Source organism: Sitophilus oryzae, unplaced genomic scaffold (assembly GCF_002938485.1).
Source record: "Sitophilus oryzae breed Bouriz unplaced genomic scaffold, Soryzae_2.0 scaffold_1189_pilon_pilon, whole genome shotgun sequence".
NCBI classification, from domain to species: Eukaryota; Metazoa; Arthropoda; class Insecta; order Coleoptera; family Curculionidae; genus Sitophilus; species Sitophilus oryzae.
Genome location: NW_022145825.1, coordinates 91,803 through 115,460, shown reverse-complemented (window position 1 = coordinate 115,460; position 23,658 = coordinate 91,803). Strand labels below are relative to the sequence as shown.

At 34.9% G+C, this 23,658-nt stretch overlaps 1 long non-coding RNA gene across 2 annotated transcripts in view; it reads left to right on the top strand.

Annotated features, from left to right (window-relative positions):
• The window catches only part of LOC115891626, a 171,505-nt gene that overhangs the window by 102,721 nt on the left and 45,126 nt on the right, over positions 1-23,658 (top strand). For both annotated transcript variants that reach the window (XR_004051888.1, XR_004051887.1), the window contains one exon: positions 16,772-16,816. This is a non-coding gene — a long non-coding RNA (uncharacterized LOC115891626). The remainder of the gene's footprint in view (positions 1-16,771; positions 16,817-23,658) is intronic.

Genomic DNA, 23,658 nt, shown 5'->3' with positions numbered 1-23,658 from the left:
ATTCCTACAAGAGGAATGTAGTGGTCAGGTGATGTGTGAGGTTTGTCTCCATAATTCCCTGTCTTGTGCTTCATGTACAAGCGTGTGCAGTGGCTTGTGGGTGATCTTTAATAGCTGGTCTATCCATCGTTGTTTTACCTGTCGATAATCATAATTTTTGTTTTAGAGGGATTAATTTCAAGTTTCTCGCTTTCGTCTTCAACCAATTTTAGAAGCTGCAGTAACTCTTCTTCGTTTCCTGCTAGAAGGACCGTATCGTCTGCAAATCTGCGGTTGGTAATTTTGTGACCATTAATTGTTGTCCCCCCTTGCCAATGTTCCAATGCCCGTCTCATGATATATTCAGTATATATATTGAATAACTGAGGAGATAGTATGCACCCCTGCCTAACACCACAGGTAGGCTGGAAGTCTTCCGAAGTAACGCCATTGATGGTAATTCTACTTTTGATATTTACATAGAGATTCTGGATCAATGAAATCTTTAAGAACCATCCATAGTTTTGACCATTTGACTTTGTCAAAAGCTTTTCGATAGTCTATGAAAGAAATATAGAGCGGATTGTTAAATTCTCGGGCCTTTTCGATAATCTGACGGATATTCAAAATTTGTTCACGTGTTCCTCGACCTCTTGTAAATCCTGCTTGTTCTGGAGGGACTTGTGGTTGAATATACGGTTTTAACCTTTCGTTAATGATATGAAGAAGAATCTTACTGGCATGTGAAATTAGCGCAATGGTACGAAAGTTGTCGCATTTGGCTGATGGCCAATTGGGTCCAATCTGATGGCCATTGGTGAGTATGCCATATCATATTACATAACTTGTGCAAGATGTCCACACCAAAATCTCCCGACGCTTGGAGCATTTCGGCCGTGATATGATCTGGTCCCGGGGCTTTATGATGTTTTAGGTTTTTTATTGCTGCTTCAATTTCCGATTTCAGTATGTCTGGTTCTTCATTAATTATATCACTGTGGAAAGAGCAACTGAACAATTTACTAGAGATAAAATAAACAAATCCCTGGCGTTTTCTGTGCGAAATTCACCGCATTCATAATTCTAAAAACGGAAAACTACCCACACTTCGCTCGTGTAACATCAAAGTTTATCTTGATTGGATAGATTAATAGGAGTATCGCTGCATGCAGGTGAAAAAAACACCCCCGCACAGACACCTACCTACACAGAAAATGATACAAAAAGCGCTCGTTACAAAGTTGCAAATAATTGGTTCGCATTGATGTAGCTCGTGAACGGTGTGCATTTATATTTTTTTTTTCGATTTTTTTCCCATCCTCTAAAGTTTAACTGGAAAATAACGAGCGACCTTGTTAGCAACCGAAGTTTCGAGCCGAGTAATTCATATATACTCTTTTTGTAACGTAATTATTTGCTATCTCTTGTTGGTTCTATAATGTAGAGTACTTTATTGGGACTAGAAGAAACTTTTAGAGCAGGCTTTTTAACGACTGCCATTTATCATTGTAGCAGAGTATACTTTATTTTTTATTGAAAATTTGAGACTAATAACTACTAAGTGTTCTGTAGTTTCTTCTTCAGGTTGCGAAAATCTCACATGGCTTCATCCGTCACGTCAATCTAAGAATATACCCACCACAGCTTTGACTGCGCCTACCCTAAAATTTTGTCAGATTTTTTTTACATTATAATATTTATCTTTATTAATGTTGCCAATAATGTATATAAATACTATTAATACACGGAAATGAGTTGTAACAATTAATATTAATTTAATATTTGTAGTCTTTTATATTAATATATTAACTACCGATGGCGTATGGCAGCATTAGAAATCAAAATAATTTTGACTGTTGGTGTATAATGCGTTCATCTTTGTTCGGCGATTTCTAATGGTGCGTTTAGACTTGAGCACGCACGCACTGATCCTCCGCGAATGCTCAAGTTTAAACGGCTGTGCGCGAGCAGCCGCGAACGTGAGCCGTCTGGTGTCGGTTTTTGGTCCGTGCTCAAAGGGATTTTATGTGTGCGCGAACGCTCAATTTGGACCGGCAATTTGTTTTGTCTGCGTTCGTGCGTGCGTGTGTAATTTTTTTTAGTTTTCTTTATTAAAATTATGGAGTGGATCAATGAATCTTCGTTATTATTAATTGAAAAATATGAAAAGTTGCCTTTATTATGGGATGTTAAACATTCTTTGTATTATTAAAAAATCAAAAAAATATAACGCTTGGCAAAACCTTGTAAATAAAATTAATATTGAATATGTCGATATTAATGAAATTGCTATATTCTAAAATTTGTATCTTTTGTTCGTAATTTTTGGTGTTATTAAATTTTGTAAATATTCAAAGTCGGGCCTGGTCATTCTTGTAAAGTTTTTGAACTGATCATAGCCCTCCTCAGACACTAAGTTGTTGCAGTAAATTATATCGATTTCTAAAAATTTGGGTTTGCCACGATGTTTTCGATTTTTGTTGTTTTTAATAATTAAGCTGTGCATAACAATGACTGCAGCCTCGACTATTTCTTGGTCGTCCATTATTTTCGCCAACACAACTCTGCTGTGCGCGCACATATGGATCACTTCATTCGTCGAAAAATAAGTTTTTAATTTGAACGGAGCCGAGAGCGCGAACGAATGCCGTGCGCGCACGCTCAGCTCGTGCGTGCTCAAGTCTAAACGCACCATAACATCGCCTTTCAAATTAAATTTTGATCTCCCACTCAGCGGTCGATGTGTCTGTCTTTTGTCTCTCTCTAACTCATCGCTCGGTAGCGATGGAAATCGATGACTACGTCGAATTATGGTGGGGTTTAGGCGATATCTTTGGTCGCTCGGCATGCGCGTGGAGCTCGATAGGTTTTAGAAATTCGGTGGTTCCCAAGTTCCGATAATATAATATTATTCATCATACGTTATCAGTATTTAAAACTTTAATTAAAATCTGTTTATCGACTGCCTATTATTGACTTGAATAATTGTGTACAGTGCATTTGGTGTTCCTGTTAGTGTACAGTGCATTTGGATGGTAATTTCTAAGTTAACAGTAATATTACACTGTAAAAAATCAGCCTGAGTGAACACATATTTCTCAGGGAGTGAATTTTTTGAGTGAAATAATTGAGTACATTTTTATCTAAAATAGAGTAAATTCATCATTTTACTCAAATATGATCTCTATTTAATCAATAGCGATTGAATAAGCTCATGTTCGAGTTATAGCCCCTATCTTTGAGTAATGGAATAGAAAAATTAACTTAAAAACAAATGTTATAGTTTAACACATTAAAAATTTGAGTGAAATCTCACAGTTTAGAGTATTTTCGCTCATTACTAACCATACGTCATACGCGCTTCTTCGATACCGAATAAGCTATTCCCCTGTTCCTCAGTTTGTAATTATCTGTTCGAGTCGTAGGTTGTCTTGTCCCTTCGAAGGTGCCAAGGTCACAAGCCCATAGTGTGTGTATAAAGTGTGATGTAAAGTGTGACTGTTAATAATATGTTTTATGTTAAGAACATTTTTTTTCACATCGCAGAAATCCGCCCAACATAGCATAGATTCAAATTCGACTGCGCCAATGCCGCAATGCTGATGTTTCCTTGACTAATTAGCGTAGCGAAAATCTAGGTACTTTCTCTCAATCATGAATTGGGAACTGGAACATTTGGCAGAATAACAATTTTTTTTTAATTTTCAGGAGCAAAAGTATCTGGGTTTTCCGAGGGATTTTCGTTATTAAAAGTTAGTTTAGAAATTAGAAATATTCGAGAAGGTGGCCGAACTGACGAATGCTCTTAATAAAGCGGATTTTTGCGATGTGATGCAACTTTTCTAGACATCTAACTTAAAAAAGTTCCTGTATAAAGAGTTAAAAAAACATTTTGATATTATAATAATAGTGTTATATTTGGTTTTATTTGTTTTTTTCAAATAAAAATGACAAATAAAAATATTTTTGAAGGTTCTACAGTTTTTCATTTGGTTTGTTAAAAAAAACGAAATATTCTAAATGATTTTTTTAAAAGCTATATGTAAGCTAACTTCTTATTTTATTACAAGTGAACAGATGCCTCCCAAAAGTGAATTTTAGGAAATGGACATGTTCGAGACCATGTCCTAAACTGAAACTTACCTTTGAAAGGCACCTGCCCACCTGTTTTAAAATAACAAGTTAGCTTACATATAGCTTTAAAAAAAATCATTTAGAATATATTTCTCAATACTGAGTGAAATTAATACTCAGATATGAGTACTAATCGAGTTAAGTGTAACACAAATTTCAGTAAAAGTCAGTCAATAAAAGGTGTACTTGAACTCAACACTTAGTGAGTTCACTCATTTTAAAGTGAATAAATTATCAAAATCGAGTCTTTCGTCTAATCTCGATTGAGTGAAAACACTCAGTACTTTTCACTGTGTGAATTGAAGATTCACTCAGTTCTGTAGAGTAGAAATTTCACTCATTCGGGTGTGGACAGAAATTGAGAAAGTATTGAGTGAAATCTGAGTGAAATTTCACTCAATTTTTTTTACAGTGTAGGAACCAATTTCAACCGACGCACAGTGGGGTATTTCACACCGATAGTTGATCGAAATTTTTTTATGTAGACCTTATATAAATTATTGCTATTTTCAATTACAGAGGAAATAATATGAACAAAATAAAGGATAATTCGTCGATTCTAAAAAAAAAGAAAGAAAAATCACTGTTCCAGTGTTTCCACGGTCAATGCCACTAATGCCAGTAGTAATATAGCAACTAATACTACTAATGCTACGACTGATTCGCGACCAATGCCCATACCACTAAAGCCGCTACTAATGTCAAATTGTGCTATACTGCTAATGGCACTAATGCGATTGCTTTGTACACAACAACGCCATCGCGGTTTACACCTCGCATTAGTATATCACTGATTTGCTAATTAGAGGAAACCAAGAATGTTTTTCTCATTTTATCAGCAAAGTCGCAAAAAGTCGCAGTATTTCATTTTACTGTATGAAAGCCCAATTTTTAGTAAGTAAAACGTATATAGACAATATGCTGAATTCTTCGAAATGCGTCGAATACTAAATCTCTAAGTATAATAAAAATGTCACAAATTTAATCAAATTTTCTGAACGCCTAACTTTTAGTTGCAAAAAAAATCGTTAGTATAGAGAATATCAAAATAAATAATATGTTTTTGCAGAATACATACCTGCAGCTTGCTGAGCCATTTTCAATCAAAACAATAATATAAACGTAAAAGGAGCACATGAACAACAACAATTTATAATTTTAAACATAAAATTTAGCCATTTGCCACTTATCTGTGAGAAGTAACAACTTTGACGTTTCGTTGAAACAAATGAATGCAACTAAAGACACCCATAGCAACGCCATTCATGGGAGACATGATTTAACTTATCATTTATCTTTTTTTGGGAAATCTTAAACACATTTGCTTTTTCGAATTTCGATCACCTTTTTCATGCTAATACTCCACTGTGCGACGACGGCATAATAACCCGAAAAACAACATTTCTTCAGATCAGGACTTGTTTACCAAGTCTATTTTTACTCTTCTCTCTTTGTTTTAATCTATTTGTCGTTCCAACCTTCGTCACGCAGGTTTATCCTGCGATGATCCTCGCGAATAATCCCACCGGAGGATCCCTTCTATCCTGATTACCATCGGCAGGACAAGATTAGACTTGACAACTGGATCGAACAGCAGTTTATCTGGCAATACACGCAAAGAAATTTTGAGCGTAACGACGCCGACGCGCGACCTACAGATATTAGTTTTATTTGCTCTGAACATTTATGGGTTTTATATTACACGTATTTTTTTTACGTTGAATGTCAATGAGTGTTGATAGACACTTAAAAGCACAGCACAAGATGCATACGTATCTCTTGAGATGAGACGTTTCGTAGAAACTTACGTTACGACTGTTGTTACGTTCTTAGCGTTGTTTGAAAAAATAAGAAGATGCGCAACCTTATGGGCGATTTCGTGGCACAATACCTGTCCGAGATGTAGCTGGCGTTACCGTCAGCCTGTCCGAGAATTCCGAGATTTAGTTTAGCTCTGCGCCGCTGCGCGCTAATAGTATTTTACAGCTCAGCGGATAAAGAATACTGTACCGTAGTTCTGCTTTCAGTCGACAGAGTGAGTGGTTGCCGGAGACAGTGTTGCCAGAGCTACTGATTAATCCATAGATTTACGGATTTTGGGTATAATACGTTAATAATACAGATTTTCTATCATTAAACAATTTAATATAATATTATATGATTAAACAAAGAACGGCGTCAGAGTTGGCTTGGAAATGAAGATCGCTGTTATTTTATATGTAAAATATTACGGTAAATGTCAATAATCGTTATTTCCAAGCCAATTAAACGACTTTTTTCGATACATATTTAGTACCTATAAAAGAATTTTTGTTTTTGTTGTTTATTCTATGTTTAATGCGAATAAATTTTCAATACATAAACGCGGATTTTTCAAACGTATTAAATATATTAAACATTTTAAAGTGGCAACACTGTTGCTTTCAGTAATAACTGTTTTATGCGTTAACCGGATAACGATTGGTGTCTCCACCGTACGGCACTTGAGATGTAAAGGTGCGTCCACATTGCTCGTGATCCTGCACGCGCTCTTGCTTCTGATTGTGCTTGCGTTGCTTGCGCTTCCTGTTTGTCGTGTTTCTCAAGATCTTCCGGTTTGCAAGCAACGGCATCCACATTGTAATGTAGTGCTTTTGTTCGTGCTGTTCGGACGTGGATGATACCGAAGTATTTTTAATAGCGGCTGCTAGTGCGATCATTATTGCAAAACGAAGAGGACAAAGAGAAAAAAGGCATTGTTGGATGTTTAGTAATTTCAAAAGTAGATCCCAGCACAGTGAAAGTAAACATCTACGCGATTTACAAACATACAGATTGTTTTTTAATATTTTTTATCGCATGTCCGCTACTGATTTTGAAAGACTTATTAACTCAGTTGGACCCCGAAAAAAAAACAACTTTTAGGAAGTGTATTCCGGTTAAAGAAAGAGTTAAATAAAGATTGACCATAACATTAAGATTCCTTGCAACTAGAGACTCATATACCAGTTTGGGTTATTTATTCAAAGTTTCCAAGCAAATCATTTCAAAAATAATACCAGGCATATGTCAAAATGTAAATAAAGTTCTCAAAAATCAGATTAATTAAAGGAATAATTATAAAAGATTTATTAACGGTATATATTTAATATTATTTATTTTATAATGGAAAATAAATTTCTTGCAGTTTTTAGGTATATAATCCATTATATAATTTGGGCTAGTCGAAAAAACCCTTTATTTTACCATCCATAATTGTGCCTCGGTGGTACTAACGTACTACCATTGCACGCAGGCCGCTATCTCGCGTTGCGGGGCTTAATATCTTACCGCTACTTTACGACAAGTCGTATTTATATACTCTGCGCTGTGCTCGACATTTTGTGGAAACGACCCAAGCTCACCTGATGATGTGGTAGGGCCTCGAAACCGGTAGTGAGAGCAGGTTGATCCACATTGTCGAACACAGCGTGGAATTAATTTCTATATTAGCAGTTCAAGGCAAGAGAAACTATTATTTATTATTATACATATTAGAACACAGAAATATTTTTAATTCTGAACAAAATAAAATAAGTAAAATCATGGTAGTATCATCATACTGCAGTAAATATCGAATCCTATGAAACCGAATTAAAAACTAACCTAACCTAACTTAACAACGTATGCTCGCATCTCGCATGGTTCCGAAACGTCTCTTTGATGTACCGCGACAGAGCCGAACAGTCGAAACAGGCATTTATGAGATCGCAAGCACGTGCAGCACCGCGAGCGCCGCGAACATCTCGCTCCGACTGTTTGCCATGTTTCTCGTGCTTCACGTGTTTGTTCGGTCTGCTCGTGAGCTATGTGGACGCAGCTTAAGAGGAAATCAAATCAGCCTTGTCACGAATTCGCGCATTAGGTTGCCTATCTCCCAATTCTTTCAATCATCGGTTCTTAGTAAGAAAAAATATTGGAAAATGGGCATATTTTATGGTTAATTTTGTTCATAGAATATGTTTACTCAAATTAGATTCCATATTTTAGAATCTTCATATCGATTTTGGCTAAGAACAAATATTTAGAATAATTAACTGGATTGAAAAATGAGTTATTTTTTTGCTAATAATTTTGTTGAGGCTCTCTAGCGGACAAACTAAAAACCTTTGTATAGGGGTAAATACGTAATAAGTAGTTCGAAGTAGTTCTATGTCCTCTGAATATTGGCGTGTAGACCCTTTATAAATTAAAGATTTAGAAAACAAATGTACAGCGACAGCTTGTTGATTTTAGATTGGTAGTTGTTATCAATTATGGACTACACATCTGTATACGTCCCGTACGTTGATTTAGATATAGCTTGGCTTAAACTGAAACTAATCGTCATTAATGTAATTTAATATGAGCTACAAGATTTGCCCAATGGCCCTATTGATAGCTCCCTGTCGATAGATTCACAACCAATTGGGAATTTAATGCATGATTGGCGGTGCCTTAGGGCGAATGATTGATTGATACGATTTGGGACTGGCCATTGTTTCATCTATCGTCGAAACTATACCGGGTGCGTCTCAAAAGTGGCTCGCCCCTATAACGTTTTTATTTTTCCAGATAAAAAAACGAGATTTGGTATGTTAGTATATGACATAAATTAGGATCGATTGACGTATTCCATTGTTTTCGATCACTTCCTGTTTCACCGGAAATTACTACAACTTTTGATTTTTAAATAGCACCCTCGTTATTTTTTTACTTTATTCGATAGAAAATTTCATTCTGAATAGAATGACATATCATATGTCCACTTTTGACATTCTTCCTTAATAAAAAATCGTATTTTAAAATTCAATCTAGAGTGCCATGGCTATGTTAAAAACACTAATTCTTAATCAAGGAGCCTTGGAAAAATAGATTTGATCGTCTAATGTTTTTAGCGTCTTGTCCTAGCCAGTTGGAAAATGCTCAAATCGTATTTTTAATCATATCTCAATTTTTTCAAATGGAAGGAGGGTGGCTCATTAGCATATTTGAAAAAAGCATTTTTTACGAATAATTTGGTACCACACACTTGGTATTTCTAGTCAAATTTTCCTTAGGTTAGGACGAACCACAAGTTATAATTTCAAATAAACCATATGCGAGAATGTCAAAAGTTAATATATGATATGTCATTCTATTCAGAGTGTTATTTTTATCGAACACAGTAAAAAAATACCGATGGTGCCATTTAAAAATTAAAAGTTGTAGTCATTTCCGGTGAAACAGGAAGTGAACAAAACAATTGAATACGCCAATCAATCCTAATTTATGTCATATACTAACATACTAAATCGTTTTTTAACTAAAAAAATAAAAAATGTTATAGGGGTGAGCCACTTTTGAGACGCACCCGGTATAGAACAAAATATTTCCTTAATCACATTCAGATATATAGTTTACTGTAGAATAACATAACTAGGGTTGTTAAACTATGTTGAAGAGGTAAATTTTTGGCCAACTGTAACAGGAACAGTTTAAATGAAACATGGGATGTTAGAATTATCTTTTTTGATCGACTTATCTCCTAAATTTAAGAAGATTAGGTTATGTCAATCAAACACTAAATTTTGGAAAAATAGCCTTACTCATTTTATTAAATAACATGAAAGTAGTGCAGTACTCATCAGTACTCAGCCTAGAATTCATCAAGGGTAGAACACTTTAGAGAAAAAAAAGTAAGACACAGTAAAACAACAATAAAAGACAATATATGTTTAAGTTTTCAAGCTAAATATAGTAAGAAAACATTTATTTTATCTGTAAAAATACTTTTTCTGCATACAAATACATACATATAGATCATACGAAATAAACTTTTAATCACCTGATTAAGCTTGACAGGCATCGGCACCAAACCAAACCACTTTTACATATTTTCTTTTAATCAAAATATTTTCCATGAATCAAAAATAATTAATTATAAATAATAATGTCTCTTTGTCCCTTAAGTGTACTTAAGGGACATAAAAGGCTATTACTACCGCTTTCCCTTTCAAAATATTCTAATAAGGTTGCGATGAGTTTTTTTTTTCTGCAATGGCTATTAAGATGTCTTGTATACTTCGCACTAAAATAGGTTCTAAAAAGAACAATATTCGAGTGCAAGGTCTGCTAGTAAAAAATTTTAAGCTTAAAGTTTCACAACACACCATTTAAACCAAAAACTCGTAATACGAAACTAAAGTGTAAAAACGAATGATAATTATCAGGAAATAAAGAAATAAGTTTGGCAACTTAACATGTTTTGCCGCAGAGCTACCTTAGAATACAATTTCAACACACATACTACACATTTTCAAAACAGAAATTGTTCATAATTTGTTAATTCACGATGCACCACTTTTAATTTGGTAAGAGAATATAGATAAAAATAGCTTAAATCATCGAAGAATGACAGAAGATTTCTTTCCAACAAAGGAAGTTCCCCCAAAAAAGAAACTTGGCTTTTGTTATTACTTCTTTTCAGTTTTTTTTTGTGTGGTCTCAATTAAAGATACGAAAAAAGCTGATCCAGTTCCTGAAAAAGCAGAATTACTGTCAGGTCTATTGTCTTCTTCTTTTTGTTTCCGTCAGTTAAAGAAGAGGAATTTACACCTAAATGGGAATGAAAAAAGATTTTTTTGTTTTGTTTTCAGTTTATGAGGTTTTATCAGAAAATACAGGGCCAGTCAACAATTTTATTAAGTAGGTTTATATTAAGTAATGATTAAGTTTGTTAGAAAGTTTTTTTTCTCAACATTAAGAGGCTAGAGTTATTCTAAAAATTATTTCATATGGCTCTTTCAACGGTAAAATACGAGAGAAAAATCATTGGGTGGCTTTGATAAAAATTTACGGTTGAAAATGCCATAAGAAATATAAAACCGTGAATATCTGCGAAACCATTAAAAATTTAGAAATACCCTAGATACAAAAAATGTTAATTTTTTAATTCTCCATCTATTGAAAAAATAATATACAGGGTGTTCCATTAAAAAAAAACGCAGAAACATTATTTTATATTTTAGAAAGTTTGGTGTAGAATTTTGAACATCCTGTATGATTTACAATTACCATATTTATAACAAAGTAAGTACAGACTATGGTCTAAAGTAAATACCTAATACAGTTTTGATTTCAAGGCAGTCATTGTATTTTTAATAATTTTTTAAGAAATGCTGAAAAATATATATTATTTATGTATTTATTTATATCTCTGAAACTATCGAAATATATGTACTCATATCTTAGGATTATGTAAAGTGATCTGAAACAAAGCCAAAAATGCAATAATATACAGGGTGTTCCTTAAAAAAAACGGAGAGATATTATTTTATATTTTAGAAAGTTTGGCGTAGAATTTTGAACATCCTGTATGATTTACGATTACCATATTTATAGCAAAGTAAGTTCAGACCATCTAAAGTAAATACCTAATACAGTTTTGATTTCAAGGCAGTTCTTGTATTTTTAATAACTTTTTAAAAAATGCTGAAAAAAATATATTTTTTATTTATTTTTTAATATCTCTGAAACTATCGAAATATATTTACTCATATCTTAGGATTATGTAAAGTGGTCTGAATGGAAGCCAAAAATGCAATGATATACAGGATGTTCTATTTAAAAAAATCATCCCGGTTCACTCACACATCCTAGTAGATACATTAGATTTGTACTTAAACAAAATTTCCAAGTTTTTTATTCTAGGAGCTACAGATCCCCGAATTGCACTTATTTAAGACTCACCCTGTATAGTTTACTGTAGTATAACACCTAAGATTGTTAAACAATGTTGAAGAAGTAAATTTTTGGCCAACTGTAACAAGAACAGTTTAAATAATAATAATAACTAAACAAAATACGAGTAGCGGAAAAAGGGGCCAAAAAACCCTACATATATGCTTATTCTCTGCATTAAGTTCATCAGACCCATAGATAAAAGAAAATAATCTTCTATTAAGATAGATATGAAACTTAATAGTAAAATTTTGGGTCAAAGCGCCCCTCCGTGTTCTTAGTAGAGACTACGTTTAACCCAGCGCCTGCGCCTTTTCTGCTGTAAATATTTTTTATGTTTACATTTGATTTCAAAGGATTTAGTTTTAAAGTTACACTGATATATTAGTATATCAGAGTAACTTTAATAAAACATAAGAATATATATATTTTACAGTTTATTAAATATAAATTTTGACTACAAGGTAGAAAGTAAATCACAATATTTGATAAAACTTATAAGTATATCATTTTTACAGTTAATAAATAATAAAACTATTTGTGACTATAATATTTAAAATTTAGAGAGATAGAATATTAAAAAACATACCGGTATTTGCAGACGCAGGCCCAAATTCAGTAAAAACCAAAATTTTTTCTGTAAAATCGGGCTTTTTTCACAGAAAAGGTATTTTTTGATTTATCAACAATCATTGTCAAGTTGACAATATACAGGGTGTTTTCTAATTAGTCTAAAAAATTGTGGTGTGATTCCTCATGTGTTCTTATAACAATTTTTATATAACCATTAGGTCTAAAGTACTTCCTTTCTGATCTACAGGGTGTTAAAAATTAAAAAAAATCGATATTTTCCTTAAAATAAATGGTACACTACTGCTTTTTTAAAGAAAATATATTTTTTTCTTGACTGGCCATCCTTTTTCAACAAAATTGATCTTTTGAGTTTTTCTTGTTCATCAAACGGTTGCCGAGAAGAAAATAAATATACTTATTAAGAGCCCGCCTTAAGCCGTTTTCTAACGATTTTTTATTTTTTAGATTAATTAGGAAACACCCTGTATATGCATATTACAGGCAATCAAATAAACTAGTAACCTCTAAAAATTATGTTTCCTACCACTAGCGACATACTGTGTTTTTAGTGAGTACTAAATTATTTTATCAAAATTTCACCATATAAGTTTCCAGGCAATGATCAGACCGAAGGGAACAGCCATTTGACGACCGGTTTCGGAGATTTTTCTACATCGTCAGGCCGACTCTGCTGTAACCCTCGATCTGACCAACGAAAAGCAGATAATAGCACTTGTTCAAAACGTACTACTATCACAAAATAGAAATCAACCAGAAGGTTGACTCCCAAAATGCGCGCGAAACGGTGGCTAACCTAAAAATTCCATTATGTGAGGGTAACATCTGTCAATGTAGCGGCGTTATCTGTTTAATCAGGGCAGGTCAGGATTTAGTTGAATTCTGACTATCGCAGAAGACAGCAGCTGTTCGTAGCGTCGAGTCCATTGAGTTATCTATACAAACTTTACCTTTCGAAATAACGTATTACGCTCAGTCTGTAATCACATATCAGATAATAAAAATACTTATTCAATATAACTCTGACAACAGCCTGCGAAAGCGTTTTAATCCGGCTTTGAGAGTTACCCGCTGCTAATATGGCGTCGCGATTCGTGAAACGTCATCAAATTCGGCAGAGTCGGCGTTCTGGTTGATTTCTATTTTGTGCTACTATGGTGAGAGTGCTAGACGCTCTACGCCATCTAGCGGCAGCTGTGACAATCACAGATCGTACCGCCAAAATTAAAACCAGCGGCCTACTGGACAAACATGCTTGCTTCATCCACGTTACCGTAAGATGGAGCTAAGAAGGCTTAGGTAGGGTATATATAAATAAACAAAATACCAGTAGCGGAAAAAGGGACCTAAAAACCCTACATATATGCTTATTCTCTGCATTAAGTTCATCAGACCGAAGGGAACAGCCATTCGACGATCGGTTTCGGAGATTTTTCTCCATCGTCAGGCCGACTCTGCTGTAACCCTCGATCTGACCAACGAAAAGCAGATAATAGCATTTGAGTACAAAACGTACTACTATGGTGAGAGTGCTAGACGCTCTACGCCATCTAGCGGCAGCTGTGACAATCACAGATCGTACCGCCAAAATTAAAACCAGCGGCCTACTGGACAAACATTTTTGTTTATTTATATTTACCCTACCTAAGCCTTCTTAGCTCCATCTACGGTAACGTGGATGAAGCAAATAATAATAACGTTTATTATAGTATCATTATGATTTCCATCAAAAATATTTATTAAAAAACACGAGAGAAAAACCATATATGCGTTTTTTTAATAAATTCACTTACTAAGGTTTTATATATTATTATAAATCCATCAATAATTTTGAAAAATAAATAATTTAACTACGTTCATACTGCAACCAAATACTTTGCTTTTTGCATACGTCATTTTATTTTAATAACTCTACCCCGAGAATTTTGTTTGGTATTAACAAACACCATTTGGGAATATTATAAATGACGTTAAAAAAACAGCTATTCAATTATAAATCTATTTGTGAAGCAGTTTTTTAAATACCGCCACGTTGGAAATTTTATTTAAGGTTTTATTTTATCGATATTCGTAATTTAGTTTATTTAATTTTGAATTTATTGACTGTGAGAAGTTAATTAAAAATATAAAATACGCGTTACGGATTTCTGCGATCGTGATTTTTTTAATTAATGAGTTTTCATTTGGTTTTCCCATAGCAACTGTTTAAATTGCCTTATATCTATCAAAAATAGTAGATAAAATAGTACTTTAACGGCAAGGGAAGATTAAACGATACTTTAACACCGAGGATAGGTTAAAAATTTTATTTCTTCTCGCACGTTTTTTAATTGCTTCCATTTTTGAAAATTTTTGTATTTCTTTTCATAAGTTATTCGGGATTTAAATAGAAGTAGTTTAGATATGGCGTTTGTCGCCTCAGCCTAAATATCTGTTGGTAATTTACTTATTTCGTTTTGAGCCATTTCTGGCTCCAATTCAATTAGCAATCGACACGAAAGGGAATTGAAAATATTGACTCAAAACTGACAACTAAAGAGACAGCTTTATTTATTTGTCAAATTACATAGAAACCAACGCCAACCCAGCACAATATTTTTTCTACTCGTAATAAATTCCTTGAAATAATAATTTTTGAATATTTTTTAAAACGTAACTCGCTATGGAAAATATATTGTTTTATACAAGACGATAAAATACGATTTTATCGTCTTGTATAAAAAAATAACTATTAGATGTGTATCATTTTAAATAATTATATATTTAAAAACAGAATATACAGGGTGTTTCAAGAATCATTTACCATCTTTCGATGGTAGATTTCTCACGTAAAAATAAGATTTATTTTTTATATCAGCATAAGTCCGATTCTGCTTTGTTCCGTAGATCAGAAGAATTTCGTTCATCAGAAATATGAGTAATTTTATATCATTTTTTTTCTTAAAATTCTACTGTAACAGACATGACATTTTGCAATGACATTTAAACTTTGCCATTAAATAAATCCAAAAATAGATATTTTGTACATTTTTGCCAAACTCCAACTTAACGGCCATTACTTATCAAAAGCTTGAAATTTTTAATAAGCAACATGCAGCAGGTAGCTCCATCTATATTCGAAAGACCTTAGGAGCGCTACTGGCTTGTTTACTTTTAATTAAAATATTAATAATGTACAGTCGAGTTCTGGCGCTGCTTTGTCTCGCGATAGCTGGTTACCTGCTCGAACGGTATGCGGCGCTCTGCACTGCTGCCGTCTAGCCGAAATAAATTGCAACATCCATCATTGCGAAATTATGCATTTCGCTGTCGTAGTTTAGCATTCCTTTTTCGGGCCATTGTATTCACATAATCCATACATCTATACACATATAGTTCATCTCTCTAAAAGAGAGGTTGCCTACTTTTACATGTTTTCTTTTAATCAAAATATTTTAGGAAACAAAAATAAATTAATTATAAGTATACAGGGTTGTTCACCACATACGACACGGAGTATTATAGCTAAACGATGAGATCTTTACAAATTGTAAGTTTTGGGTTCGATGAAGGACTATTAGAGGTACAATTTAAAAATAATTTTACATGATACAGAGTGTCCCAAATAAGTAAGAAATATCTAAGTTGTATTTTTTTAAATGGAACACCCTGTATATTATTACATTTTTAGTTTCTACGATTAAAATAAAGGTAAATTTGATACTTATGTTTTGCCTTTCTTTACTTTAATTTTTTCATTTTAAAAATAACGCTACAATCTTTTGGCGCCCAACGTGAGGCTATATTTCTTTCTCTCCTTATTTCTCTCTTTTGACGATCTTAAATTTGGAAGGCACATCAGAATCGCAATAAAAGCCGCAAATCCTAAGTAACAATATCAATTTTTACCTTTCCAGCGCTGTTAAAGGACAAAATGAGCTTGCTGTGGTTAGGTTGTATCTCTTTCATGTTCAAAATATATTTTTTTGAATACTATTTAGTGATTTTGGCATTCGATTGCACTTTTAACTAAGCAAGACGCAGATTTAATAGAAATAAATGATTTTACTGCAACAATTCCGTTATCATTTGATGTAACACGGCGGCTTTACATTTTAATTAAAACATTAATAATGTACAACCAACTTGACGATTTCCCTGTTGTTCTTTGTCTTTCGCAAACTAGTTACCTGAGCCCGTCTAGCCAAAATTCACTGCTTGCTAACATCCATCACTGTCTAGAATTATGCATCGCGCCGCACTAGTGGTAGTTTCGCAGGAGTTTTGACAAAAACGAATTAAAAATTCGTTTTCTACTTATCGCCTGTGACGTCGACGCAGTTCCAAATTAATGTTGTTTCTGTTTCAGATTGCTGTGAAATTAATTTGCACCAACAGAAGCGGAAGCGGAAAGGTAAGATGTCGTTTTTACTCTGCTTTAACTTTAATTTAGAATTTAGATTCGTTTTACTTTTGTTAAGAAAGGTCGCTGCTTTTAAGTGGTGCGGATTCTTTTGTCGCGAGGAAACGAATAATAAACAAGAAAGGTTTTGACCGAGAGAAAGAGACTTGTAAAGAGTAATTTTTGAGAAAAATGAAGTACGCGTATTGTTTTCGTTGTTTAATAATAATTAATTTGAGGTCAATGTTTTAGGATTTTTTAGTAAAACAAACAGATACAGAATTTAAAATATGTACGTATCTATTTTATGTAGTCTTATTTAATTGTTTATTATGTTTTTCAAAGAATTTCTAGGGAATTTGAACAAATTAGGCAAAGAAAATAAAGCCCTAAAACACACGAAGCATTTTCTCAGAACGACTGAGGAAATAAAAAAAATCCTAGATTTAACATCTTCAACACTTAGTTTCTGAGTGTGTCGAGATGACAACTATTTGTGTCATAAACTTTGATATAACTGAGAGTGGAGATGGAAAACTAACCTCGGTTAAACCGTCTCAGATACTGGCTTTTGTCAAAGTCCTGAGACTGTATGGGCTGGTCACGTATGCAAGAAAACCGCCTACCAAAACATCTGCTTTACGGTGAGCTTGCAGATGGGAAGAGGAAACAGGGTGGACAACTGAAAAGGTACAAGGACATTTTCCACGAAAATTTAAAGGGGATAAAAATTCAGAATGAGTGGGAAGAAGTAGCGCACAATAGAACGCAATGTCGAAGGATTGTAAACTCAGATAACAGCGGCAACCAAAAAGTAAAGATGCAACAAAGCAATGAGATTTTTGAATGTCCGGAGCGCGGAAGAGAGATAATATCACGTACCAGGCTTTTCAGTCACAGAAAAGCTCATGAAAGTAAACATCTTGCGTAACCATCTTCTGATGCGTGCCAAATACATACTCGTCAGCGAGTAATGTCAGTATACATAGAGACTGTATGTTGAGTTATAACTCAAAAAAGGAGATATAATAGATCTATAACAATATAAAAATATCATAAAATATACAGTAATTCCTGGACAAAATTATACCGAACTGCAATATAAACTCTTTTTTAAGTCAGTTTGAGGCAGTCTCTCCCTCTCGTAAGTAGATTAGGTACAGTGGTGGCCAAAAGTATGGAAACTTTTTTAATTTGTCATTTATGCTGAGAAATTAAAATATGAAATAAAACGACTTATATAATCGTGACCTACAAATAATTTCCTACAAAACCTAATACATTTAAATAAAAAATTACAGCTATCAAAAAATATATAAAAAATTATGAATATTTTCTTGGTCAGAAGTATGGAAACTTAAGAAGAATGTTTATTAAAATTCAAGATAATATAAAAATTACTAATATTTAGTGGAATATCCCTTTGAATTAATTACTTCTCTACATCTTCGTGGCATCGAATCGATCAATCTCGTACAATCTTTACTGGAAATGGCCGCCCATTCAGTTTTTAGCACTTCCCATAATTCATTTTTATTTGAAATAGAATGGCTTCGAATTTTCCTATCCAAATGGTCCCATAAATTTTCTATGGCGTTAAGATCCGGAGACTGTGAGGGCCAATCCATTAGTGGAACATTATGTTCATTTAACCAATTTTGAACAAACTGAGATTTGTGCTTGGGATCATTGTCTTGCTGGAACAACCATCTGAGTGGCATTTCTTCATCAGCATGAGGCAGCATATTATTATCCAATATGTCTTTGTACAAAAAACGGTCCATTATCCAACCTGAGCGAGAGGACCAACACCTGAGCGAGAAAAACACCCCCACACCATTATACTCCCACCCCCATGTTTTACTGTGAGCATCTGGTACTTATGGCTGTACCGTGTACCTTTTGGTCTTCGGATATAACGTCTCCCGTCACCACCAAACAGTTGAAACTTGCTTTCGTCGCTAAACAGTACATTCCATTTCTGATAAGACCAGGTGAGATGATCTTGAGCAAATTTAAAGCGGGCCATCCTATTTTTCTTTGATATTAGTGGTTTCTTCACCGCGACTCTTCCAAAAAGTCCCATGTCATCCAACCTTCTTCTCACCATGCGTGCAGACACCGATATTCCCCTTTCACCCATTTCTCGAGAAATGTCTGTGGATGTTTTTCTTGGATCTCCCATTGATATTCTCTTCGTTACTTTCATTGTCCTGTTGCACAACTTTCTTGGTCTTCCTGACTTAAAAGCTGTTGAAACGTTCCCTGTTTTATTAAATTTACGAATTATTTTCGAAACTGTGCCTTTTAAAATGTTTAAATTTTTACTTATTTGAATTTGTTTATAACCGCTCTTGTATAATTCAACTATTTTATTTTTTAAATCCGTAGAGAAATATTTAGACTTGGGCATGATGTTTATATTTATCTGAAGCAAATCGTATCGTTTATTAGTTTAAACTAAATAATTTTAATGTATTTATTTATGGTTTCCATACTTTTCGTTCGGTATACAAGGAAGGTAATGTGGCTAGCACTACGCTTCAACCGCCTATTATTACCTCAGGATTGTGAATCCCAAGTACTCATTTAAGGCTGAGTCGACCTAGGTACAAAAACTATTTTTATTTTAATAAAAATAGTCGGCTGATGAAATTCCGGGTGTGGGAATCGAACCCACACCTTCAGATTGGTAGACGAGAGCCTGTACCTCTACGCCACCGGGCACTTCCGGGACAAAATTATCCCTCTCGTAAGTAGATTAGGTATATGAATATTTTCAATTTTTTACTTCACACTATTATTTTTTTTTTCTCGTTTTATAAATAACGCCACAGTTTTTGGCGCCCAACGTGGGGTCTTTTTCTGGACGATTCCATATTTGAAAAGAACATCAGAAAAGATCAGGCTACTAACCAAACAGTATACGATTCAAACTGTTCTTAAGTTGACGCTCCATATTAAATAGTTTAATAATTTCATGATTAATTAATCTAATATTTTTTTAACCTTATTAAGCTCATCGATTTGCGTTGTCGTGTAGGAATCAAACAAAGACGAATGTTTAAAAGAGTCCTTTTTGTATTTTTTACCACTACAGATTTATCTGTTGAACCGAGCCAGATTATCGTTTTTGCTCTTTTTTCTCATTTTCCTGCGGATCGTCAATATAAGGTTTCTTTGTAGTTATTTTGATTAATGCTCTCGTTTCATTCGTTTTTATTGAAGAATTTATTCCATTTATACGTCCCTTGTGCGCTCTTCTCAATTCATTACTATCTCTTTAATGAAAATCACCGAGAATATTTGATTAGAAAACCGAAAAATTCGGTATAAGAGAAGTTTTTTTACTTTTATTGATATTTTCGGTCTATGCTTTGTAATAGAAAATTAGAAATCAGTGAGGAAGTCTCAGCAAAATATCAGAAATATATTTCTATGTTCTTGTGTTATAAATGGCGTAACTAATCTGACTTTGGGTGTATTCCGTTGCTTACCTTGGTTATGGTTTTATGTTCCGTTTCTATCGGTTTCCTGAAAGTTTTCTTATTACGGAACACGGTTCCTGAAAAAATCGGTTATAACTGTCAGCAAACTAACCAGTGCGAGAAGGCTGGTTTTACTGGTTTTGTTTGTCAATCAATGTCATTTATGTGACAGAAATCAAGCAAATATCGGAAGTTCGAGTGAAATTCTCATTTAATTTCTAAAATTTGTAATACTATTTTGTATTTACATCCAAAAGCAATGGAGGTAGGCAGTAAAGGAGGTAAATGAAATGTATTTAATTTCTTTAACTAAATAGAATTACTTTTTAGGACCATTTAAACTTATCATGCAGCCATTATTGTTTCTTAAAGTTAGAAACATTTAAAGAAAACATGAAAAACAAGACAACAAGTAATCGTGAATGTTTTGTAAGCTAGAAAAATATAAATATTGATTAGATTTGTTTATTTATTATTAATCTGTTTTAATATTGGACCTGCAAATCTTCACTTGAGCTGTCTAACGAGTTTAACAGTTTATTAATAAAGTACATTTCAATATTAAACTCCAATGAAAAGAAGAAGCAAACGTAAAAGCAGAGAATAGGTACATTAAAAATGCATAAAAGATAAATTTTATAATAGACGTATTGAAATTTAGAAAACGTCAACATTTGACGTTTCCAATATTTTACCAAACCGTTCCGTATCAAAGCGATATTTTTCAGGAACCGCTCTTTACCGTAGTTTACCGGTCTGGTTCGCCTGGTTTTGCAACGGAATACAGCCTTTGTTTGATGTAATCAGAGTTTAAAGAAAATAAGTAAAAACTCAGAAATACCTATATGTCAAAGAAAAAAAAATTTCAGCACCTTTCTGAGAAATAAAATTGTCTAAAATATGAACTTTTCATATTTTCACAGCATGTCTAAAAATAAACAATATTCCACGAACCCAAAGAAGCACAAGAGACATTTTCAAACACGCCTTCATCCAAGATTTCCGCGGCTTTCCACCATTTCCTTATATTTATATTATTCCTCACGCCCTATTTCCTTAATAATATTTCAGCACAGTCTGAGCGAGAGGAAGACGAAGGAGAAACAAAAGCCCACGACTTTGTCGCTACAGCGGGATATACCAAAAAAATAAACGGCATAGAAGCCATTCAGCCTGGGTTCCTCCACCCTCGACAAGAAAAGGGACTTAATCCTCCAAGGATGTGCATGAGCATAATCCTTTAAGACCCGTATGGTGTCTGAATAAGATTAGATCAGGTATCTGCAGGTTCGAAGGATAAAAATACGAACAGAGATGGAATAACAGTTGGTATGTTATGTTGAGTATAAAATATTTCGATAAAAGAAGATATGAAAAAGTGGACAACGCTGTGCCGGTCAAGCTTAATCATGTGAATAAAAGTTTATTTGATATGAACTATATACAGGGTGTCCCAGAATTAAGTGCAAGTATTTTAACTGGTAGTATAGTTCAACCCCAAAAACACGCTAAAAAACATAATTTCTTGATAATATGGCAACATAGGCATTAGATTAAATTTACAAGAAAGAAAATCCAGAAAAGATTAGCAAAAAAAATATTTTTTTTTTTTGAAATTTTTAAAGTAAAATAACTCGGTTATTTTGGACTTATTTGAAAAACGATAAAGAGAAAATATGTTTCTTTTATCGAGATCTGCCACCCCTTAAAATACTTGCACTTATTTCTGGGACACCCTGTATATAATAAAATATCTTTCTTGGCTGATGTTGTCTGTAATTTTAAACGTTTGGAATCAGAAAAACATCGTCATGTTTTCGTTAATGATGTAGCTTTTTGTTTTCGATTAATTAATTGAAATTAAATCAGCAACCCTCTTCGAGGGTAATCAACTAATCGTCGTTTAACGATGGCAATTTGGTAGTAATTAACTTGGAGCCCTAATTTCTTTGAAAGCCGCCATAACATTGTCCTGTTTTAATCAATAAGTAAAGAAAAGTTTGTATTTTTATTTAAAAAGATCATTAAAGTAAATATATGTATATTTTTTAATTCGTTTTTTCCATAGCAACTGTTAAAATTGTGTAGCTGGTTTCAGTTGGTGGAGTATTGTTTATTTTTAGACACTTTGTGGAAACATGGAAAATTTTAGATGATCAGGGGGCTGAGAAAAGGACTCGAAAAAAGGATGGGTGGCCGTGAAGTGCAACGTAAGCATTCAGAACGGATGGGTAGAGAGAAGGAAGGGGAGACAGGGGCAGAGTAGATAAAAGGTGGCAAACGGGGAACCGGGGCCTGGAAGGAAGACGGCAACAGGGCGAGAAAGAGAAGGGGGGACCGGGGAGGAAGCGGCCGGCAGGAACGGGGGTATAAAGCAAAAGGGAAGGGGGGAGAAGCGTGAGAGGAGGGTGCGCGAAGGAGACAAACGGACGAAGCCCACGGCCACACAGAAAGCGTGGGGCGGGGGTAGCGGGGAAGCGCGGAGCGACGAAAAACAAAAGAACGGAGGGAGAGGAGGGGCCACACAAAAGCGGGAGCGGGCGGGGTGGCGGCGCCCGCACTAGGAAGACGCAAAGGAACAACAAAGCAGTGGGGGGGCGGCGAGCGGCGGGAGCGGGGCGAAGAGGAGACCCCGCAGAGGCGGACGGGGAGGGGGAAGGACGAGAAAAGAAAGGAAAGAGGAGGCAGGGGGCAGGGAGGGGAGGAGCGAAAGAAAAGGGGAGAAAAGAACAGCGAGGGGAGGAAGTGGCGAGGAAAGGGCAAAAAGGGGAACGAAAGGGGGGGAAAAAGGGGAGGGGAAAGGAAAAAGGAAGAAAGGAAAGGAAGGGGGCGGACGCGGAAAAAAGAGGGGGGAGGCGAAAAGGGGGGGGGCGCGGAAAAAAGGGTGGGGACAGAAACAAAGAGGGGGGACGCGGAAAAAAGACGGGGGAGGGGAACAAAGAGGGGTGACAGGGAAAAAAGAGGGGGGGAAAAGAGGGGACGAGAAACCAAAGGGGGACGGGGAAAAGGGGGGGGGACGGGGAAACAAAGAGCGGTGGACACGGAAAAAATAGCAAAAACAAAAGGGGGGGGACCAGAAAGAAGAGGGCGCGGACCCGCAAAAAAGAGGGGGTACGGGGAACAAAGGGGGGGGGAAACACGAAAAAAAGAGCGGGGGGGCGGAAGAAAGGGCACGACCAGAAACAAGAAGGGCGGAACGGCGGAAAAAGAGGGGACGGGGAACAAAGAGGGGGGGACAGGGAAAAAAGAGGGTGGGGGGCAATGGGCGACCAGAAACAAGAGAGGTGGGGGACGCGAAAAAGAGGGGGGAGGGGAAACAAAGGAGGGGACACGGAACAAAGAGGGGACGCGGAAAAAGCAGGGGAG